The sequence below is a fragment of the Dama dama genome, chromosome 14, assembly GCF_033118175.1.
Source record: "Dama dama isolate Ldn47 chromosome 14, ASM3311817v1, whole genome shotgun sequence".
NCBI classification, from domain to species: Eukaryota; Metazoa; Chordata; class Mammalia; order Artiodactyla; family Cervidae; genus Dama; species Dama dama.
In genome coordinates, this window is record NC_083694.1 from 30,704,789 (window position 1) to 30,728,921 (window position 24,133).

The window sequence follows — 24,133 nt, forward strand, 5'->3', positions numbered from 1 at the left end:
TCTGATTAAACAAAAATTAATTTAACAGTTTATAGCCTAAAATGTAGCCCATGTTCCTTTTTCCATAGCACCATCCTTCCTGCTACAGAAGTTCAAATGTAAAAATTTCCTCTCATATACAAATAAAGAGCTCTTGCTGTCTGGGGTATACTAATGATGCTACCTCAACTAGAGAATTACCCCCTTGCTCAGTACAGAAGCAAAATCTAGACGATAATAAATTTCTAGCAGAAATATTTGAGAGCCCTGATGACTTAATCTGGTTATTGTAAAGTGAAACTGGTTAAAGACAAAAGCTTCCTGAAGAAAATTCAAGAGGAAATTTTAATGCTGGCAATAAAAATGGTCAGCTGTATAGAAAGACAAGGCTGTATGGAGATAGTTAGGTTGCTTCCTAATGACTACAGCCACCTGATACCAACTTCTGAGTTGTTTTTTTTGTTTGTTTATTTTTGGTGTTTATTTGTTTTCCAGTACACAGCCTCAGATAATCAGGAACAGCAAGTGTGTGCCGTGTTGGATAAAGATACACAGCTCTTCCCCATCACACTGTGAATGTCATGAAGGCAGGGCCTCGGGCTCAGCCCTCTCTGGACCTATGATGCCTAACATGTTTCTTGGCCCAGAACTTGTTGAATTGGAGAAGGAAGAAGCCCAGGAAGGAAGAATGATACAGTAGAACCAAGAATTGTCTCAAGGCCAAAGATATTCACTACCCAAGGACTTATAAAGTTAGAAAGAGTAAGTGACATCATCCATGCCAACCAAAAAGAAACGGAATCCGATTGGTAAAAGGTGCATGCATGCTCAGTTGCTAAGTCATATCCAACTCCTTGTGACCCCATAGACTGTAGCCCACCAGGCTTCTCTGTCCATGGACTTTTCCAGGCAAGAATACTGGAGTGGGCTGTCATTTCCTCCTCCTTCTCCTTCTTGGTGGCTCAGATGGTAAAGAATCTGCCTACAATGCCGGAGACCTGGGTTCATTCCCTGGTTCAAAAAGCCTGGAGAAGTGACTTTCAGTTGCTCACTCACCTCCAGGGTAAAAAGGTACAGTAGTTGAATTAAATTGGTTTTACCAAAAGCTCCCTTGTTTCATTTATTATCTCTTCAGAAGTTGCATAGACTATAGTACATTTTATTGACTATAGGAGCAATTAACACTTAGAATTGAAAAGGTTGTCATAACAACCCTTTTCCAGTTGTTCATAACTTTCTAAAATTACAGCCCTTTGTTTAGCATTTTCTCCATTTGCTATCAATCCAAAGGCAACTTTTGAAAATTTGAGAAATAACTCTTCTGTTATTTTTAATCTAATAAAAATTAAATCATATTTCCCCTTTAAAACTCTAAATAGGAGTAAATTATAGAATCAAATATCTTCCCAAGGTGAAACAACAAGAATTTGAGTTTCAAGTTATGAAATATTAATGATTCGCTTTTTCAGAATCTTCAAAAATACATTTTCTGCTACAAATTTTACTTTGCCTTTTGACACAGGCCTAACAACATTTTATCTCTGAGCTATTCCAAGCTCTAAACTAGTGCTAAGTTATGTTTTCTTTCAAGGAGGATATAATTTCATATTTAACCAACACAGCATTTTCAGACCTACCAATTAGGTCTGTTGAAGGAATTATCACCCTTCTAGTTACAATGTCTTACCTAGCAAAACTGCAGAATGAAATGGCAAGGCCCACACAAAGGTTAGGGAAGCAATCCAGTAAAGAAAAGGAAACTGGATGCTGAATGTTGAGAGCATCATTATTATTTGCTGTGCTTTGCATTAATAATTAGTATTCCTGCCTGGAGAGGAGATATTTCCAAACATGGACTTTGGCAATGGTTAAATTTGGAGTTTAATTTTGCCTCTTAATCTTTGTTGGCGGTGGCACTGAGCTTGCTCTTTTATAACTAGCTCTGAACAATAAAGTAACCATTTGAGAAATCAAACAACAGGAGTGGTTTTTAGGAAACCAGCAGCCAAATTGATTCACCACATTGGCCTCATTCCCCGGGATAAAGCAAGGCTAGGTAGTTGTGGTGGCGGTTGTCCTGGGTGAGAGCAGAATGGTAATACTCAGGATTCTCAACTGCATGGCTGGTCAAGCGAGTTAAAGAATGTCTAGGATGTGAGCAATAATGGAGGTGACCAGCCTAGAGCAAGCCCTGAATTAAGTTGGTACATTCAAAGTTGCCATAGAAACCCTGTCTGAATGTCCTTACTTCTGCAGAACTGATTTGATGGTTAAATGTTAATAAGCCTTCTTACATTGAATGATATATGAAATAGAAAACAGATGAATATGGACAAAAGAAAACATACCCTGATGTCTGAAATACTTAAGAATGGAATACTTCTCTAACACTGAGCTGTCCTTTTAAACCAAGGACCGAAGAAGAGGCAGAGTGGGGAGTCGTGGCTGGGAGCTGTGGAGGAAAGCGGTTCTTCCTTTGCGTCAAATGCTCAAATGCGGCACTCTGAAAGGCACTGCTGTAATTCAGCTACCCAGCTTGCACTTGAAGCCAAATGAAATGCAAACTTGCCTTTCAATAGCAAACCTCACTGAGGAAACGCCAGTTAGCGATGGTGAGAAGTTTCAGCTACTGTATTTTCACATATTCAGTTTTACCACTAAAAGTCTGTGAGAAAAACATTTGGAGGCTCTTTAAGGCTGGTTACATTATCAATTAATCCATAGTGTGTTTTAAATAAATATTTCTATTAAATGTAACAAAAACCAACATTTGTATTGCTTGCACCTAAATTATCATCATCATTGCCAAGCAGATGCGGATCGCAAGACGAGGCAGACAATCGGCACTGTAATTTGCCCAGTAACATTGTTTTAGATCTAATTAGTGCTTATGTGGATCCTTTACAAAAATGTGAAAACTGCACCAGGATGTAATTGTTTAATGAATTTAGTGCAAAGCACATCTGCATAAATTCCATTTTCTCTGAAAAAACTAAGTTCAACTGCTATTTGCTCCAGAGCCAAAACATTGTGAATTGTGCCCACTGTGCTTAAGCCTTGCTCTGCTGGCTTGGGTATTTCAAATAAATACTATGAAGTTAAAGCCTCCAGCTGCAGACCAACCCATCTGTAGATGTTTGTTATATTTGGCAGTATTGTAAATGATTGTGCCTTCCTGCTGGGGGGAAAAAAGAAGTGGAAAAAAAACAAGGTTCTGTTAGCAAAAAAAAAAAAAAAAAGAGTAAAAGTTTGAAATATGCATCACCCAACAAAAGTACAGTTTTGCATTGGAGTCTAGTTTACCTAACAGTGAATTTTAAACACCTGCTCACGTTGAGCCTACCATATAAGCTGAATAATATTTCTTTTCTCTCTTCTCCCCAACACTGAATTTCTGTTAAAGTCACAGAAAATTAAATCGGACACAAGTTTGATGAAAGTGGAATTTGGGCCTTTCCTTTAAGTTTTCAGAGTTTGCTAGTCCTTTTACGTGATCAGTGTTTAAATATAAAAATCCATAACATCTACAAAAAGAGATGAGTTAGTCATGGATGTTTACGTGACTGGCTGGACAGGTAACACTGTGCTGTATTCGGGTGTTTTGGGGTTTCATATGTTTGGCTTCTGGGGTTTTGTTTGCTTCTGTTATTTTTGTTGCTTTGGTGCGGTATAAGTGAACTGCCGAACCAAAGCTGTTTATTCTATTAATATTAAATGACTCCTATACATAGGGGGTGGGTATGGGACAGCAAGTCTGGGGAAAGGGCAGGCTAGAGGTGTCTGGGCCTGAGTTGGAAGAATTTAGACCAGTGACAAACTACAAATGTCATTCACCTGAATGTTCCAACTTAAGGTGGGACAGCCCTGAAAATTTTACAATATTCTGATTAAACCAGCGATGTTTATGATGTTGTTGCTGGTTATCGCTTGTAGCCAGTCTCAGGCTGTCTTAGGTTAGGGTTCCTGGGAAACAGACACCCAGGAGGCAGAGATGTGCCTGCAAGGAGTTTGTGGGGGTGCGTGGAAGGTGGGGGGCCCATACCTCAGGGAGTGGGGGAGGAGTGAGACTGGGCAGAGGCGCTGACTTTTGGTGCAGTCACAACAGAGGCCTCAGCCAACTGCCTGGGGTGCTTTGAAGCTGGGGTGTCCCTTTAGTTGACTGAATTGAGGCAAGAGACCTCAGTTTCCATCCCCACCTCAGGCAGGCATCAGATGTGGGCTGCCCCTGGCGGGAGGCACAGGCCTGGGTGAGGCAACTCCCTTTGGTGGCATGAGGTTTGGGGAGTGGGAGGAAGGAGGAGGGGCGTGGAGGGGTGGGAGGAGGGAGGTGAGGGGTTGGGGGCGGGGTGGGGAGGAAGAGGGTGGTGGTTTCCAGGCACCCATTGCAGTCACCGCTCCGGGAGGCTGGGGAGATGTGTGCCTAGGTCCTGAGCAGGGACCTTGGTGGTGAATCAACACGTGCACTCCTAACCCTCTCGGGTCTGCATTGTGTAATATCTTCACTCCCTCTGGGAACCAGGCCTCCAGCAGTCTTACTGGTTTCTTTCTCCGCAGAAACTTCAAGAGGAAGGTGAGTGTGATGGACAACAGCTGTAGTTGGTCTCCACCTGCCCCCACTACCCACCCTGTGTTCCCCTCACCCTCAGCCAGCACCTCTGCCAGTACAGACGCTGACTGGTGGCAACCACCTGCACCTGAGCCCCACGTTTTACCCCCTGCTCGCCCCGCACCTCTCAGGCTGTGCGTGCTGTGCGTGTCTACCATAGGTATTCGCCAGGGGAGCACTCACGCCACCATAGGTCACCTGGATGGTGAGCAAATTCTCCCCCGCTGTGTGACAGCAACCCTTCCTCCCCCTGATGAGAGGTTACTTTCAACCCTTTTCCTTGCCTGATAGTCTCCAGGCACGAAGATCCTGGAAAAACCCGTGGCAGCTGTACCTTAATGTTTAGTGAGACTCTTGCTGTGCCCCCTGGTGGAAGCACTCCCTTCCTTCAAACCAAAACCTCTAACCCTGAAGAATCCAGCACAGAAGGGATTTGAGGTATCCATTTCCCAACTGGGCCACTGGGAGCTATTTCCTCCTTTTTCTTTATGGTTCCTAGACCTGTTTGGGGACATGATACCATATAATGGTCTTCGACTTAAGGCTCTAGAGGATGGTGTCTGTATTTAAAAGGAATTATCTTCAAGCCAGTGACTGCTCTTTTTACCAGCCAGTGACATCTCTCTCTCTAGGTGGGCACCGTGATGATGATGACGGGCACGTGCTCTGTCGCTCCATCATGTCTGACTCTTTGCAACCCTATAGACTGTTGCCTGCCAGACTCCTCTGTCCATGAGATTTCCCAGGTGAGAATACTGGAGTGGGTTGCCATTTCCTCCTCTGGGGGATCTTCCCAACCCGGGGATCAAACCTGCATCTCTTATGTCTCCTGCATTGGCAGGTGGATTCTTAACCACTGAGCCCCCTGGGAAGCCCATGTGGACACACGATCAGACGCTCCTGCTACCTCTCCATTGCTGTAAAGTGGATTGTTTGGTCAAATGCAATAACCTATGGACACCCGTGTCAGTAGAACAAACACTCTGTAGACCTTCAGGTAGTGGCTTAGGCCCTGTAGGCAGAAAAACTAACCCATACTTGGATTATGTGTCAATTCTAATGAAGATAAATCACTTCCCCTTCTGGGTGGAAAAAGTACCATGTAACTAAGCTCCCATTAAGTGGCTGTTTCGTCTCTTTGAGGGATGGTGCTCCATCTGGGGCTCAGCATTTGTCTCTGTGGCTCACAGGTTGGACACTTGGCAGTGACTGAGCCAGCCTTGATGAGTGAGACGCCCATGCTGCCGAGCCCATACATTGCCTCCATCCCTGAGGTGGTAGCTACTGTGTTTATGCACCAGTTGTGCCAGCCATTGATGGAGGCAGCTAGCATTGACCAGTGACTCATCTTCTTTTAGTCATTTAGGCCCCCCTCTGTAGTGCGCTGATGGGATGGGCATTAAAATGTGATACAAAGAACTTTATCGTTTGTCCTATTCCCATGCACAATCTTTCCCAGAGTCCTTGTCCCTGATGTTTCCTGTCTTGCTTCTGTCTTCCCCTCAGCCTAGCCTTTATCATTGTTATGAGTCTCTGCAGGGACTACTTCTTTTTCTTCAAAAGTAGATAATCCAAAGCTCTTCTTATGAAGGAGAATTTCCCCTTCTCTCTGCCTTTCAAAGCCATTCCCAAGAGAAGCGATTATGCAGTCACTGTCTGTTTTTGGCTTGCATCCACAAGCTAACCTGACTCTTCCATAAACTAAGCCTAGCCTGCCTCTTCCTTTCTCAGTTCACTACTAAGGGCCCAGGGCCCAAGAAACTTTCATGGACATGTCAGTGATCATCCCAGATGTGAGCTGAGGGTGAGGAGCTTGTACGACCGTGGTGGGTGACATGAATGTCTGGGCCACCTGCCTATGATTCTTCCTCCTGACCACTTGCCTTGTTCATGTCTCATCCTGGATTCTCCACTTCTATCCTGTGATGAATTGCTCTAAGGTCTGCTGGGTCTTATGACTTGGTGGGTCAGACAGAACCCAGATTCTCATGGGCCACATGGTCACTCGATGTCCCATGGTTAGGCACTCCATCTCAACCAGGGCTCATTACCATGCCAGGAGCTCTTTTTTCAAATGGCATATGATTCTCTGCTGCAGATGGTATGGCCTGGCTCCAGAACCCTAGGGTTCTACATTGTGAATCTCCTACTGGGCTTGTCATAAACTCCACATGGCATCTTTTCCCACCACAGATATCTCTAGTAGCAGAGGGTCTGCTAGTTATATGGTCCAAGCAGCATCACAACCTAGACCTGACACAAAGCTCTTTCCTGACATGGGTCCCGCTCTAAGCTTATGAGCCTTCCACATGAGTTGGTAAATGTATCAGAATAGCATTTTCAATGGGGGAAAGTACTGCCTTCAGAAACCAAAGAGGCTTACCAAATGACGGACTTCCTTTTGGTGGAGGGAGGTACATAATGCAATCACTTGTCCTTTACTAAATAGTCACAATATGATGGGCTTTTGAACCTTCATACACCCCACCCTCTGGAGCACATCTTGGTTCCTGCAGCCTCTTCAGCACAGAGTCCCCTTTCTTACTCACCAGGCTGAGCACTTCCCTGGTCAAGCTATGTTCTGACTTGATCACAGCTGTTGATCTGCTAGGGAGCTGATGTGGGGGTAGATCCTGAGGTAGGGAGGGGGCATAATTTGCCCTGCAAGGTGAGGACCTCTGCACCGTCATCATGGAAATGGGAGTCTTGTCTTTTAACAGGGAAGCAGGGGTCACTTCTGCAGGACCCAGGAGTCAGGACAATCCAGGTGCTTTCTGGGTGCTTGAATGATCAACCCAGATGTCCAAATCCTAAGTCTCAAATTCCCACTTCCTCCCAATCAAGGCCATGATGTGGGCCTAGCAAACTGGATAGGATTGAAAATCCCATCTTCTCTGAAGCTTCATTAACCTTATAATTAATTCCTGGATAAGATCCTCAGCTTTTTTTTTTTTTTTTGCTTCTGTTCTGACTGAGAGAGATAAGAACTCTACATGTTGCCGAGAAGGTCCTCTAATTCCCACACTTTGTCTTAAATTGGGGATTATTCACTCATAGCCTTTCATTGTCTTTTTCCAGTACACTGGTAGTACTCAGTGAGAGCTGTCTGATATCATCGAGCTTTTAATTACTACTCTCCCCCACACCGTAAACTTCTCAGACACCTGAGAACATCCTAGCTCACCCCTGGTAACTCCACTAGGCAAACCAGGGGATTCTGGGTGATCTAATTCACAAATCCCATTTCAGAGTAGGTACACTTAGACCTGGGCTTCTCCAATGACTGAGCAGTAAAGAATTTGCCTGCCAATGCAGGAGATACAGGTTCAGGCCCTGGGTTGGGAAGATTCCCTGGAAAAGAAAATGGCAACCTGCTCCAGTATTCTTGCCTGGAAAATCCCATGGACAGAGGAACCTGAAGGACTGGTTACCATCCACAGGATCACAAAGAGTTAGACATTACTAAGTGACTGAGCATGCATTCACACTTAGACCTTTATCCTGGCTTAACTGTCTTAGGTCAGGTAATGCATTCTGAGACAGGGATTGATGTGCATGGTTCATTAGGGAACCAAGGAATGATGCCTGGGAAGGGTGAGAGGGAAGCAGAATTCTTAGACTCAGCTGTTCCTTGGCAATCAAGCACCTACTGATTCTCAGCATTTCCCACTATTTTAAGTAATCCTTAAAAAGGGTCTTCATCTCATATCCTTGGTGGAGGTGACCCAGGCTCCTGTGGTCTTGAAGTAGATTTTAGTTGAAGTAGGGATCAGGTCACCCCCACCATCATGTTTTGTTCAAAACATTCTCCTTTCAAATCAGATAGGTACAGGTGTCCCTACAGTTTCTCTGTCACCCTCACTCCCATCTTCAAATACATACAGCCCCACAGACACACACACACACACACACACACACACACACACACACACACACACCCACCCTCCCAGAACGAATCCCTTCAGGTATCATAAAACTCATGTCCACACAGTTGCCTCTCTAGGGATTTAGGTAAGTGAGAGAAGCACAGAAGACTCAGAAACAGTCATTAGACAATCTTCGTGATGTGTTTGTTTTATTCTTTGCTTATTGTCTACATTGACAGATAAAGGGGAGAAATAGGAGGTGGTGGGGGCTGAACAGAAGAAGCAGTTTTACCCCAGTGGCTTCCTTAAATCCATATTCATTCACCAAATTCAGCTTACACTGTTTTCCAGACAATAGTATGCTTTTCAATGTCTTTCTCTGTTTTGTTTTTTTTTTTTTTTCTCCTCTTGAATAAAGTCTCCAACGAATAAAATGCTCTTTCTCAGGAGTATAACCTGGCTTCAAGCCCTGGTGAGTGCATGTTACCCTGGAACTCATGACTCTCTGACAAGTGTTCTTGTAGGACCTATATCTTTAAGTCACTCCCATTGTCACTCTGATTTCCTACCTTTTCTTGGTTTTAGGAGAGATGGCAACTGTGGTTTCTGTCAATGTTTGTCCTCCCTTGAATATATGAGACATTTACATATTTTATTTTTAAGGATTTTTCCCCAACTCACATTTGAAAAAAGACTGTAAGACCCAGATGTAATTATAATTATAAGCCTTTGACTGTGTAGATCACAATAAACTGTGGAAAATTCTGAAAGAGATGGGAATACCAGACCACCTGACCTGCCTCTTGAAAAACCTGTATGCAGGTCAGGAAGCAACAGTTAGAACTGGACATGGAACAGACTGGTTCCAAATAGTAAAAGGATATGTCAAGGCTGTACATTGTCACCCTGCTTATTTAACTTATATGCAGAGTACATCATGCAAAGTACCAGAATGGATGAAGCACAAGCTGGAATCAAGATTGCCGGGAGGAATATCAATAACCTCAGATATGCAGATGACACCACCTTATGGCAGAAAGCGAAGAACTAAACAGCCTCTTGATGAAAGTGAAAGAGGAGAGTGAAAAAGTTGGCTTAAAGCTTAACATTCAGAAAACTAAGATCATGGCATCTGGTCCCATCACTTCATGGCAAATAGATGGGGGAACAGTGGAAAGAGTGACTGACTTTATTTTGGGGGGCTCCAAAATCACTGCAGATGGTGATTGCAGCCATGAAATTAAAAGACGCTTACTCCTTGGAAGGAAAGTTATGACCAACCTAGATAGCATATTAAAAAGCAGAGACATTACTTTGCCAAAAAAGGCCCGTCTAGTCAAGGCTATGGTTTTTCCAGCAGTCATGTATGGATGTGAGAGTTGGACTATAAAGAAAGCAGAGTGCTGAAGAATTGATGCTTTTGAACTGTGGTGTTGGAGAAGACTCTTGAGAGTCTCTTGGACTGCTAGGAAATCCAACCAGTCCATCCTAACGGAGATCAGTCCTGGGTGTTCATTGGAGGGTCTGATGTTAAAGCTGAAACTCCAATACTTTGGCCAACTGATGCAAAGAGCTGACTCATTTGAAAAGACCCTGATGCTGGGAAAGATTGAAGGCAGGAGGAGAAGGGGATGACAGAGGATGAGATGGTTGAATGGCATCACTGACTCAATGGACATGAGTTTGGGTGGGTTCCGGGAGCTGGTGTTGGACAGGGAGGCCTGTTGTGCTGCAGCTCATGGGTCGCAAAGAGTCGGACACGACTGAGCAACTGAACTGAACTGAACAGATAATTATTCTATAACCTATTAGACACCATTTAGAAAATATAGCATCTTAGTCACATTTACACCATTTGGAGACACTGATCTTGACAGGATGTGTTAGTAATAGGACTGAAACACTGGAAAAATATCTAGGGATTTTGATGAAGGACCTGTTACAAGCACATGTCATTTACATTTCTGATTAAAACCAGGGTGGGGAGTATTTTTGCCTTATCAGAGCTTATCAGGAAAGCACTACAGAGCCAAGCAGTTTTCCCTGTTCTCTCTAATGGATGAACAGAGTTGTAGTTGAGTGGTAAAGCCACTGAAAAGAAAAGAGGAAAATAATATACTTGCTGTTTAACTTAGAATCCTTATAGACTATCCTTCACAATTACTTGTGCAAGTTGGAGAAATGGACATACAACGAGAATGCGATTAAGAGGGACCAGAGTGGTGTGTCCAGCCTGGGGAAACAGTCATTAGCTTTGCTTTCTCTTGTTAAGGAGTATAGTCTATTTCTCAGCCGCTTAGGGGCGGGAAGAGCCCAGCTAGTTAAATGGTCCCACCAGGAGATCTGGGGGGAGTATGGGTTCCTGTGGCCTCTCTGGTCATCTTACTACTTTCTCAGTAAGTGGCTCAGGAGCAGACATGTCACCCAGTTCTGGCCAGAGGCCTCCACTCTCCACAGTTACAAAGAAGCATGCTGAAAGCCAGTTCCTGCCTTCTGTTGGCCATTGTCGTGTCTGCCTGCATCACAGCCATCTCACAGCTGTGAGACAGCCTCATGGAGGTCAGCTCATGTCAGGGAAGCAGAGCAGGAAGACAGAACAAACCTGAGTTGCTGACGTGTCTGACCTGCTGAATTAGCCAACTCTGTACCATCCTACCTGTCCTCTTTCTTAGGTGAAATGACATTTTTTTAGAAAAAGTACACTTTATTTTTTAGAACAGCTTTAGATTTGTGGGACAGTTGGGAAGATGGCAAAGAATTCCTATATATCCCCTTCCCCAATTTCCTCTGGTTTTAATAGCTTATATCAGTGTAATACCTATGCTACAATTAATGAACCAACAGTGATATAAGGTTACTAACTAAAGTCCGTAGTTTATTCAGATTTCTTTAGTTTTTACCTAATGTCTGTTTTCTGTCCCAGAATCCCATCCAAGTGACCACATCACATTTTTTTTAAACTGTTTATTTTGTATTACAGTATAACTGATTAATGATGTTGTGATAGTTTCAGGTGGACGGCAAAGGGATTTAGCCATACATACACATGTATCCATTCTCCTCCAAGCGCTGCTCCCATCCAGGCTGCCATATAAGATTGAGCAGAGTTATCACATTACATTTTGTTGTCATGTCTACCTAAGTTCCTCTTGGCTGTGACAGTTTCTCACATTTTCCTGGGTTTTGATGATCTTGACAGTTTTGAGGAGTGCTGGTCAAGAATCTTGCAGGATGCCCCTCTATAGGGATTTTTCTGTTCTTCTCATGATTATACTGGGCTTATAAATTTTGAGGGGAGGAAGACCGCATGGGTAAAGTGCTATTTTCATCACATCAAGGGTGCACACTATCAATAGGACTTAACACTGTTGATACTAACCTTGACTCCTGTCTGGGGTAGCCTGTGCCAAGCTTCTCTGCTATAAATGTATTCCCCCACCCCTTTCCACACTGTCCTCTTTGGAAAGACGTACTCTGAGCAGCCCACACTTAAGAAGTGAGGAGTTAATGCTCCCATCGAGGGTGGAGTAATTACATAAATTATTTGGAATTCTTATGCACAGGAGATTTGTCTCTTCTCCCTGATCATCTGTTTATTTACTTAATTATTTTTATCAGTATGGACTCATGATACCTATCTTATACTTTGTGCTATAATCCAACACCATTTTGTTGCTCAACTTGTTCCAACTTTGGCCATTAGGGGAGTTTTTAAAGCTATATTCAGTTGAGTTTCCAGAAGAAGGGGGTTGTATCCAAAAAAAATCATAATTGATATAGCTTCTCAAAAGAAGGTCTTGCTAGATCATAAGTTAGCTGTGTAGTGTTTTTTAAAATGTTAACAAAGTATGCAAATAGAAACATTGCCTGAAAACTTTAAATTTACTTTTCTTTCTGTATTTCTTGGCCTGATTTAATTATTTTTTAAAAAATCATACTACTCAGGAAAAAAATACTGATCCTTGACCTTCTACTAACTGGCTGAGAGACAGCATACAAACAGGGGTCAGATGAGTCACACCCAAAATTGGTACAGCATAGTTGACAATGCTATTAGATTCAGCCAGGTGGGTAGATACCAGTAGGAATGAATTGCTTTTGTTAAAAAGAGCGAAAGCACAGGAAAAGAGACATAATTCAGTGAAAATACAGGTCAACTAATATTTTAATATCTGATATCATAATTTCTTTGCAGACCTTCATATTTCTGATCCCTGAGCCTGACAAGAGTTTCCCAGTGTACTAAAAGTGGAGGACAATATCTCACTACTGAAGCCACAGAGTTTATTTATAAAGATAAAAATAAAATGACAATTCCAAAGATGCTTTTAAAACCTTAAATACTAAATAAATCCAACCTGCAGTTATTTTGATTAAGTTAACATCCAATTATTCAAGTTTGTGGACTGATTAGGGGACTGGTATAATTAAGAATATACCACTGTGTATGATTTACAGTTGAGGTCAAATAAATGAATATAAAGAACAGGTAAGAAGAAGTAACAAGTCAGGAATCAGCAGCGGTGTGTGTGTGTCTGTGCATGTCTGTGTCCATGGGTGGAAACAGAGATGAACCTATAGCCAGCCTTACCTGGTGTTGGTGAAAGTGAAAGTCGCTCAGTTGTGTCCAACTCTTTTCAACCCCACGGACTATACAGTCCATGGAACACTGGAGTGGGTAGCCTTTCCCATCTTCAGGTGATCTTTCCAACCCAGGGACCGAACTCAGGCCTCCCACATTGCAGGTGGATTCTTTACCGCCTGCTGAGCTATCAGGGAAGCCCCCTGGTGTTGGCAGTGGCAGGAAAAGTGCTGGACTAATAGAGGCTGAAGGGACAGCGACAAGTGAAAAGAAGGGAGAAGTGGACAGATGGAGACTAGAGTTCAGCTGCTCTTTTCTTTTTCAGCCTCAGCAAGCAGAGCACCACTCTCCTAACCATTGATTGTCCAGAGGCTTGTGGCAAAGTTCAGAGTCCAGGTGCATCTCCTGGCTCCTGGGAACAGCTCTGATCCCAGGGCCTGAAGTGGCCACAAGTTGGAGGGAGTGCTCTCCCCCTAGATAATTCACCAGGTTACTGCACAAGTCTAATCTGAGTACAGACAGAGTCGGGGGAGAAGCAAACCCAGTGTAGTATAATCAGATGTTAATGAAAGCAAATTGGTTAAAGGGTGGACGTAACAAATTTCTATTGGCTTATGGGACATTTATAGGTTTGGGGGAGAAATGATCTTAAAAATTTTTAATAATCGACCATTTCAAAAATTGGAATATTTCACACTAAAATCTAGATTTCTGGCTTTCCTTGAAAGTGTGAGATCTGGCAATCTCATGCTGAATTCTCTCATGGGGACTCTTGGAGCTGAATGGTGTCAGCCTTCCTGCAGTCAAGTGACTCTGGTTTCACAGAGTCCCCATAAAACTGCTATTGTTCCCAACCTATTCACCCATTTAAAATACCTGTATGACCTCAGGTAGCATCTTGAGCTGACAAGCCCTATTCTATGACAGCGGGGGAAAAGAAACAGTGATGAGAGGTAAGAGAAAGAGATACTGAGAGACTTGACTAAGGGAACAGGGTTTAAAGGAGAATCCGCCAGAAGGCTAAAAAAATGAAAATGGAGTCTGTTAAAAGTTAAAATTTTTTAGATGAATAATATAAATTAGATATTGACTAAAGATTTTTGAGAAAGAATTTTGGAGAAATCCAATAAATGTATTTCTGTGGTGCTAAAACATAGCTACATTAAAAAATGAATTAGACATGCTTGATAAAGGAGGATTTTGTAAAGCACACATTTACAAAGTTTAATTAGGGTTTAACAGTATAACCCACGCTAGTATTCTTGCCTGGAGAATCCCGTGGACAGAGGAGCCTGGTGGGTTACAGTCCCTGTGATTGCACAGTCAGGCATGAGCGACTAAACAACAAGAGTGCAGCAGACTCCAAAACAATAATTCCCCCTAGTTTGAGATATTATTGTATATATACATATATTTTTTAAAGTTTTAAAATTAGCCAGAAATCAGTTTCCTGTGCTCAGTTCAGCAGTAGATTCAAGCCAACTGGGTAGATTTTAATTTCTGAAAAAAAGAAGAATCTACTTGCTGTGTATCTCTCCATCTGAAGAAAACAAAAAAAAAAAAATTACATTCCTGTCCTGGGTATTAGAATTGCAAAAGAAAGAATGTAAAAGAGGTATCTAAGTAAAATAGCCCAATTTGATTTAAAATATTCCACATATTCCCCCCAAACTCTTAATATTTAGGAATAAAATCACTGCAAATGAACTGGAGCCACATGTGGCCAGAGAGGCTGACAGTGAAATCAGCAAGAAACTGCTTATTCAGCCTCTTCAAACAAAAATGAATTGTTCTGATGAATGAGGAGTCTTTAATGAATTACCATATGACATGCCAGTGATTTTTTTCAATATCAAGCAGAGAAAGTTTTCATTTGTCTTTTGTTTGGCTACAGCTACTTAAAAATAATGGAAGGTCATGGCGGCCGAGACAACACTTGCCATTGTGGCCCTCCAGAGGCAGGATGTGCTTACACTGAGCCCAGGAGAAGGGGCGGGTGGGGTGAGGCTCTCCTCAGATCTCCAAGACCCTGCCTTGTTCTTGTTTATCTCCATGGAGATGAATGGCGACATTTAATGAATCCACTGGATGACATTTGGGTACCAGCAGCGTGGCATCCAGAGTTCACACATTCTACGGATGTAGCACAGTGATCAGTGGCTGTATTGGAAACTCTAGGTGCACAGGTCAGGGACAGGGGGTGAAAAACTTGGGAGATGTCAAGGGAGAAGAAGGGTGACTGCTGGAGCCAGAGTTGTGGAAAAGAACAGGAGGGCACCCGAGAGCCCCATCAGGACCATCATGAGAACCATCACAACCAAAGGTTTGGAGCTGGGAGGGCAACCTTCAGCCAAGCTGCCCAGCCAGGACTTCCCAAGAGCTTGGGTGAGCCAGAGCTCGGTGTGGGCATGGCCCTGAGCAGAGCCACTGTGAGCATCCTCTCAGACTTGACCTTGGGAAGGTTGCAACGGTGGCCCCTATTCAGTGCTCATGTGGACATTAGTGGTCTTTCCTTTCCTGTATCAATTCCTCTCCCCACTCTCAGCCCATCTGGGCTTTGTGGGACTGGTCCCAGTCCTAACTCCTGAAGTGGTTTGTGACACAGGCCAATGGGAACACATGGGGCTCAATTCTAAGACTTTAACTGAAACTGCTGGAGAAGGGAAATTCTGCTGGATGTCCTGAGAAGATGAGACAAGGTAAGGCCAAACCTACGGACAGTCATTTGCCACCATAAGCAGGGTGCTTCCCTATAAGCAAACTGACCCACAGGAAAGGTCAGAGGGAGCTCCCAAGAGACCAACTGAGCCATACAACCCATCATACCCAACAACAAGCCCAAATTCCCATCTCTGCTCCAGTCATTTTGAGTTGGAATTTCACTTATTTGCAACGAAGAGTCCTGAAAGTGTTGGTCATTCAGTCTTGACCAACTCTTTGCGACCCCATGGACCTTAGCCCGCCAGTCTCCTCTGTCCATGCGATTCTCCAGGCAAGAATACTGGCGTGGGTTGACATTCCCTTCTCCAGGGGGATCTTCCTGACCCAGGGATTGAACTCGGGCCCCCTGCATTACAGGCAGATTCTTTACCGTCTCAGCCACCAGGGAGGCCCAACATACTTTATCTTGAAGCTGTGGAGACCTAGAAGTAATTCAGGAAGCAGGTTGAAAAAAAGGAGGGAAATTAATAGTGAGCTTGGGAGAAAGATGAAAACACACATCACAGGTGCAACACTGACATCTCAGTGAGTCTGCATCGCTCTCTGTCAGAGGTAATCTTCATGATCTAGTCCTTTATAAAACCCTTGCTCCGGATTTTATTAGGTTGATAAAATCACTTTAAACCCATCAGATTTTTTCCCCCAAACTTTAAACCTTTTATTTTGTATTGGGGTATACCCAATTAACAATGCTGTAGTAGCTTCAGGTGAATAGCAAAAGGAGTCAACCATCCATATACATGTATCCATTCTCTTTCAAACCTAAAACCCACGAGTTTTAATAACAGACTTGCATGTTATGAAGGTTAATTAGAAATGACCATAATGGAATATGACATACTCATCACTTAGCCATGGATTATTTCTCATTCTTAGAAACTATATAAGTAGTTTGATGTTGTGACTAATAAAATACAATGATCAATAGAAATTTAAAAGTTGTCAGGGACTTCTCTGCTGGTCCAGTGGCCAAGACTCCATGCTCCCAATGCAGGGGTCAGGCAGGGTTCTATCCCTGGTCAGGGAACTAGATCCCATATGCCGCAACTGAGTCCACCCACACGCCACAACTAGAGATCTCGAGTGCTGCAACTAAGACTCACTGCAGCCAAATAAATACATAAGTAAAAGAAATTAAATAGTTATCATCTCATAAAAAACACTTAAATTGGACTTCAGAAATAGTATCTCTTTGTATCATTTTTTTTAGATTTTGCATATAAATGATATGATATTTCACTTTCTCCATCTGACTTACTTCACTCAGTATGACAGTTTCTAGTTCCATCCACATTGCTGCAAAGGCACTATTTCATTCTTTTTAATGGCTGAGTAATAAGGGATAGTTAGGGAATATGGGATTGACACTCACATATTGCTATATTTAAAATGAATCACCAATAAGGACCTACTGTACAGCACAGGGAATTCTGCTCAATGTTAGTAACAACCTAAATGGGGAAAGAATTTGAAAAATAGATGCATGTATATGTATAACTGAATCACTTTGCTATATACCTGAAGCTGACACAACATTGTTAATTAACTGTGCTTCAATATAACATAAAAAACTAAAAAGAAAAAAAGAACATGTTTAGTATCTCTTCATTTTTTATTTAAGACTATTACACACTGACTCCAGAGTGACTTGACCATGTCACTCCTCTTCTTAAATCCCCTCAGTACTTCTGATTGTCTCTAACTGCCAAAGTCTGCAGTGCTCCGCCACCCCCCAGCTCCCCACTGGCTTCTGCCTGCATCTCTAGGTTCATCCTCATCTCCCACCAGGCTGGACTGATTTACCCTCACAGCTTGCATGTCTTGTGTTCTTCCCGTTTTCCTAGATATCACAAATCTTAACTTAGTCCTCCCTTTCTGATTCTCAGGCAAGATTAACAGTCCCTTTGAGTCGCTTTTCTCTCCCTACCTTGGCCACATTTAAGGAACTTTAAATTGCTTTTTCAATGTCACCTTTCTCTTCAGTCTGTAAAAATCCCCAAGGGCAAGACTGTACTTATTTTGTTTGTAGACTGAGTAAAGCAGATTGCTCTCCCTTATATGGGTGGGCCTCATCCAATCTGCTGAAGGCCTGAATTACACCATCAGCTCTCCCGAGGGATCAGCTCACTAACTGCAGATGGTGGAGCCACTCAGCATTCATAACAGAATGAGTCAATTCCTTATAGCAGCTAGGTCAATGATAGATAGATAGATAGATGTATGTGTGTGCTCAGTCATTTCCAACGCTTTGTGATCCCATGGACTGTAACTCACCAGGCTCCTCTCTCTCTCCATGGGATTCTCCAGGCCAGAATACTGGAGTGGGTTGCCATTTCCTACTCTAGGGATCTTCCCGACCCAGGAATAGAATGAACATCTCCTGCATAGGCAGGCAGTTTCTTTACCACGAATGCCACCTGGGAAGCCCAGATAGACAGATAATAAATAAATAGACAGATAGATAATCTCCAGAGAACTGTAAGACACAAAGGAAGCCTGTTACCTCATAAATTAATTGCAGTGATTGTGAAATTTTCCCATACATTTTTCATTCATGAGGGAAATGGTGCTGCTCTTGCTTTCCGGTTTGTTGAGACTTTCAGGCCATCATGAATTTTGGTGTTGGTAACTATCAGGAATGGTAATCACTATATCTTGCTTTGGAGCCAAGAATGCTGTCAATTGAAATGATAATAAAAGCAGAATCCAGCTCCCAAGGGGTAGGGTAAAGAGCCCGCAGGAAGCAAGTGATAGGACCACCAGGCTGGGGTTGGGGACAGGCCTGATCCTGGCAAGCCCTGGAGGGAAAGCCAGGACCTGGGCAGGAGATGACAACGCCAACTATGACAAAGACTTGGGCTCTAATTAAAAGCTCACAAGGGAGCACAGTTATGACAACATCAGATTTCCTCAGTACAGAGAGCAGTTTCTAATATCCCGCCAAGCTGGGGTTCCATAGTTCTGGATTTAGAGGCAGCAGAGCATATGGGAGTAAGTGGCTGCAGTGGAGGACTGGAGGACAGGAAGGGACTGACAGATACTGAAGCAAAAAGGGACCCGCATTAGATGACAAAATTTGAGCAGCATCCCCTTCCTTATCCCCCACTAAAAATAAATATAAACATACAGACACATCTTTTGTGGAGAAAATACCATCTTTACTAAATCCCAGAAGAAATTCATCATGTGTGTCTTTATGCATGAGCATCAAGTGATACCCTCAATAAAGCCCAGAATTCTGAATATAAAAAAGCACTTCTTTAGACCAAGTTTATTCATAAAGTCTGAACATATAGCATAAAGTGTTGACATATCAAAGGCATTCTTTAAGGGGACGGAGATAATACAATACTAGAGCTTTTCTTTCTGATTGTCTAATTTCACACAGAAATGGTACTTGGAGAAATAAATACCATTTCTCAAAGTGTAGCCTGTGGATTCCCTGGAAGGGATTTTGATGAAATGTAGCTTCCCGAGTTGTACCCCAAAACTACTGACTCAGAATCTCTGGAAGTGGGGCCAAAACATGCATTTAAACAGATTCCCCAGATGACTCTAGTATGCAGTAGAGTTTGTGAACAACAGTGCCCCCAAGGACATAAACATGGTTATTAATCTGCCTCTCAAAGATCTGAAGCCTACAGTGAATCCTGGCAGCCCCTGGTTTTCATTAATACTTGAATAGATTTCTGACCACAGCCTTAGAGCAAAGATTTGGGACTTTTGGTTAGAGTGAGAACTACATGCTTTAAAACCAGACATGAGTGAGGCAGAGTTGTCTTTCTCTTGAGAAAGTTTAGGAATAAGATGTATATTTTCACCAAGGGAGAAGTCCAACCTCCTGGACTTCTGGAACAAGCTGGAAACCTTGGGAAGAGCCAGTGTCCCTGAGTGAAAAGCACGGATTCATCCTCAACGACTTCACAGGTTCTTGGTCAGCATCTGCCGAGCATCTTGCAGAAGCGATGCCTGATGTCTTTACCATAATCTTTCTCAATGCAGGGCACTTTTGTCTCCATTAAGTGAGACAATAGGTGGTGTGTCCAGGACCGCTGGACTCCTGTCATTTATTGAGTCCTTAACTTCACCTTCAGTCACCCACCCTCACCATAGGAAACATAGCTCTAGGCAGCTTAAAATATGACATCAAGTGTGGCAGGTCCAGACCTGGTCACAGCCTCTGAGAGATCGTCACTATGTCTAGGGCCTCATATATGAACAAAGGAGGGCAGCGCACATATGCAGACAGAGCAAGAGATAGAGCATAAGGATAAAAAGTGTTGGCTTGGGAAAGAGAGGTATAGTGATAAAGCCCTTTGGGAAGACATCAATTAACTCTCAGTACCCATTTTCTCCTTTTCCTTTTAATAACCAAACTTTCCAAACTTTAGCTGAGCAATGGCTACTCAGATAAAGATTTTATTTCCCCCACTTCCCTGACAGTAGATGTGGTCATATGAACAGATTTTGACCAATAAGATGTGAGTGAAAGTAATGCCTGAAACTTTGGGGTTACATAATTAACAAGAAGCTGTTTGCCCTATGTTGTGGATTCAATGTTTGTTTCCCCCCAAAGTTTCTCTGTGACAGTCCTAACCCTCATGTAATGATATTAGGAGGTAGGACCTTTGGGAGGTAATTACCTTTAGATAAGGTCATGAAGGTAGGGACCCTTGACAAGATTACAGTCCTGTGTGTGTGTGTGTGTGTGTGTGTGTGTGTGTGTGTGTTAGTTGCTCTGTCATGTCCAACTCTTTGTGACCCCATGGACTGTAGCCCACCAGGCTCCTCTGTCCATGGAATTTTTCAGGTAAGAATACTGGAGTCAGTAGCCATTCCCTCCTCCAGGGGATCTTCCTGACCCAGGGATCAAATCCAGGTCTCCTGCATTGCAGGTGGACTCTTTGCTGTCTGAGCCAGCAGGGAAGCCCATTATGGACCTTATAGGACAAAAAGAGAGAGAGAGACCAGAACTTGCTCTCTCTGCCATGTGTGGATTGAGCAAGAAGATGGCCCTCCACAAGCCAGGAAGACAGCCTTCCTTAGAACCTGATCCCACTAGCATTCTGATCTCAAAATTGCCACCTCCAGACTGAGAGAGATGAATACCTATTGTTTAAGCTGCCCAGTCTGTAGTACATTGCCACAGCAGACCAAGCTGACTCTGCACTCTGCCTCAGCTTTTTGCCTCTTCCCAAGGGTTGGAGCACTGTTGTGGCACTGATGAGCCAGTTCTGGTCATGTGGATGGGGGCAGGAAACAAGAGAGAAGTGTCCTGGGTCACTGGGGTAACACTGTGGATACATCCGGTCAGCACACCACTCTGGATGCCCAGCCAGCTCATTTTTATGTAAAAGAGAAATAAATCTTCTATCTGATTCAACCCTCTGTTTTTCAACTCTGTGAAAACAGTCCAGTCAGTGTACCAACTAATTAAAAAAAGTTTCAAGCGACTTTAACGAAAATTCACACAAATCCTTATCTGGTCCTTATCTGGTCCTTATCTGGAGCAGGCACTCATCATATTGTGAAAGGCAGCAATGGTCTCCAGATAATGGTCTATGGACTGGCTACATCAGTATCAGCCAGCTAATGATATTTTAGAAACTTGAAAGGGCTCTAATGTCTAACACCTATTATTTAATCTGGATGGTCTCCATGTGTAACTCCTGGTCTCAGGTATGTGCCTCTTTCTGTGTTCAACTCCTTGTGCAACAGGCTGCCATTTAACACCCACATCTCCCCTTCTCCTCTGAGTTAGCACCAGCTGGCAGTCTTTATTTTCTGGCACATCGTCTTTGGCTCCCTACCTGCTTCTCTGGGGAGGTATACACCTTTTCCAGGTGTGGGATCACAACCCCTTCAAATATGAGGCCCTCCTCCCACCAGCCTCAGCCTGCTGGAGCTCTGGTCAGAGCATCTTGCTCTCCTCCAAGTTGCCAGCTTCCCCACCAGGGAGAGGACGTGAACACGGAGGGGAATGTGACAACGAGAGCCTCCACCTGGCTGGGCAACTTTCTGTTCTGCAGTGGCAAGGGAGAACCAGCCGGCCTGGTTTATAAGTCCCAGGGAGTCAAGGCCAGATGGCTGGAGAAGGAAGCCTCCAGGAGCTTTTCCTACAGTGCCAGGCACATGCTACAGGCATGGCAGAGGCCCCCGTGTAGACCCTCAGGAAAGGAGCTGCCACCCATGGAAAGCTGAGCCCAGGAGAGCTTAGTTACTTCCTTGAGTTACTCTAGAGTACTTCTTGGAGAGGCCCTGGCAAAGTTCCCCAGGGAATCCCTCCAAGTCACTGGTTTCCTCAGAATCCCCTGGAGGCTTGTTACAACACAGATGGCTGGGTCCCACCCCAGGGTTTCCTGTTCATTAGTTCACGGGTGGAGCTTGAGAATGTTTACATCTGACAAGTGCCAGGTGATGCCAAGGCTGCTAGTCCAGGGACCACACTCAGAAAGAACCGCTGTTCTAAGCGCCCGGTGTCTTGGGGACAAGGCAGCTGTGGGAACCTTTTGTGCAGCTCATAGGCTGAGTAATTCTCTACAGCATTGGGGAAAAAATCACAGGAGTGGGAAGGGAGCTGAGAACAGGAGACAACACAATGTCATAGACTGTGGAATCCAGCAGACCTCTTCTGGGTCTGACCGAGTGGTGCAGTAGTGAAGAATCTGCCTGCCAATGCAGGAGACATGGGTTCAACCCCTGGGTCGGGAAGATACCCTGGAGAAGGAAATGGCACCCCACTTTAGTATTCTTGCTTGGAAAATTCCATGAACAGAGGAGCCTGGTGGGCTACAATCCATGGGGTTGCAAAGAGTTGGACACGACTGAGCATATATGCATATCTATCCAGCCTGTATTAGCTGTGTGACCAGTATCACCAAGCCTTCATATTCTTTTCTGTAAAAATACAAAGATACAAAATACATTTGATAGGATTGTTGAGAAGACTGTCTGCAGGGCCTGATTCAGGTACTCAGCAGGCAGCCAGAAAATGATATTTAAGCCACTCCCTCAGTTTCCCACACTGTTGCCTATACAGTTTCATGACATTATTCAGAAACTCTTGAGGCCCTCATGTGTGGATGGACTCCCTTCTTATTTCTGAGTCTCAGAATGAAGGGAAATGCTTACCCTTTCTTCTTTTACCCTGTAACATTCTCTAAACATTATTTCCCACTTTGATAGTTTTAGGTGGTCACCTCACACACTAAATAGGGAGAATTAATTCCATTTTCTCTAAAATTACATACAGAGGGTATGTTTTCCAGGAAGATGGGGTTATAACTTTTGATTTACTCCTGGTTGGGAGTTTTAGTGATCCTTTCCAGCAATAAATTGAGAGGACAAGAAACAGGCAAAGTCCATAAAATTCTAGCCTCAATACTCCTGCATAGCTCCAAGCAGCTTGCCAGCATCCACCCCACCCTCAAATAAACCACTAAAACTTGGTCACCTGCCTCTGCTGAGCTCCCAGCTCTTGTCCCGAGGGCCTCCTGGTAATTGATCACACTTCTCTTAGTTTTTTAAGAGTTGATTGTACAATTTATGGATTACCTGGATGTTTTGCTTCTCCTTTTTCTTTTATTGGGAGCCATTTCTTTCTTACCTCTTCAAAAAACTAATAGTGTTTTGTACATGGTGGGATCAATAAAATATCATTGTCTGGTTGAGTAAGGTATTCTGCCTACCTTTTCAACATTTTCCTATTCATAAGCTCCAGAGCAGTCAGGAAAAAAAAAAAAAATGACAACAAAGGACACACAAAACAGGCCATGCTTGTTAACCAACTCGGATAAATGTGTGGGGGAAGGGTTTACCTACAAAAACCAGAATGGTGAATGCCAGTGGCTTGGTAACCATATCAAGGAATTTCCCAAACTAAACCATCCCGGTTCTTCCCTTCCTACCATTGCTGGGGTGGGGCTTGGTAATTTCATGTCCCCTCCCAATTATTTTACCTAATGGCCTTCCCTTAATGGTCATCAACTAGTTTAGCAAACAGTTTTCTCCAGAGCATGACCCTGATAATGATGAGTCAGTGCTCTGTGGAGGTAGCCAAAGTGGTCAATGAAGGGACTATGGTGGGAATCAAAGGGTCTGTTAGGGGGCACGAGGGGAGCAGAAGTAGCCAGAGGACATGGCTTGACTCTAAGCATCATGATTCAGGCCTAGTTTCTTCCACTGTTTCCTCTCTCAGTGAATAATGGCACCAGCATCCATTTAGTTAATCAAGCTAGAAGTCTGGGAATGATTTCTGGCATCTCCCTCTCCCTAAAAAGCTCCCCACAGGACTTCCCTGGTGGTCCAGTGGTTAAGAATCTCCCCGCCAACTCAGGGGACTCAGGTTCGACCTCTGGTCCAGGAAGATTCCACATGCCG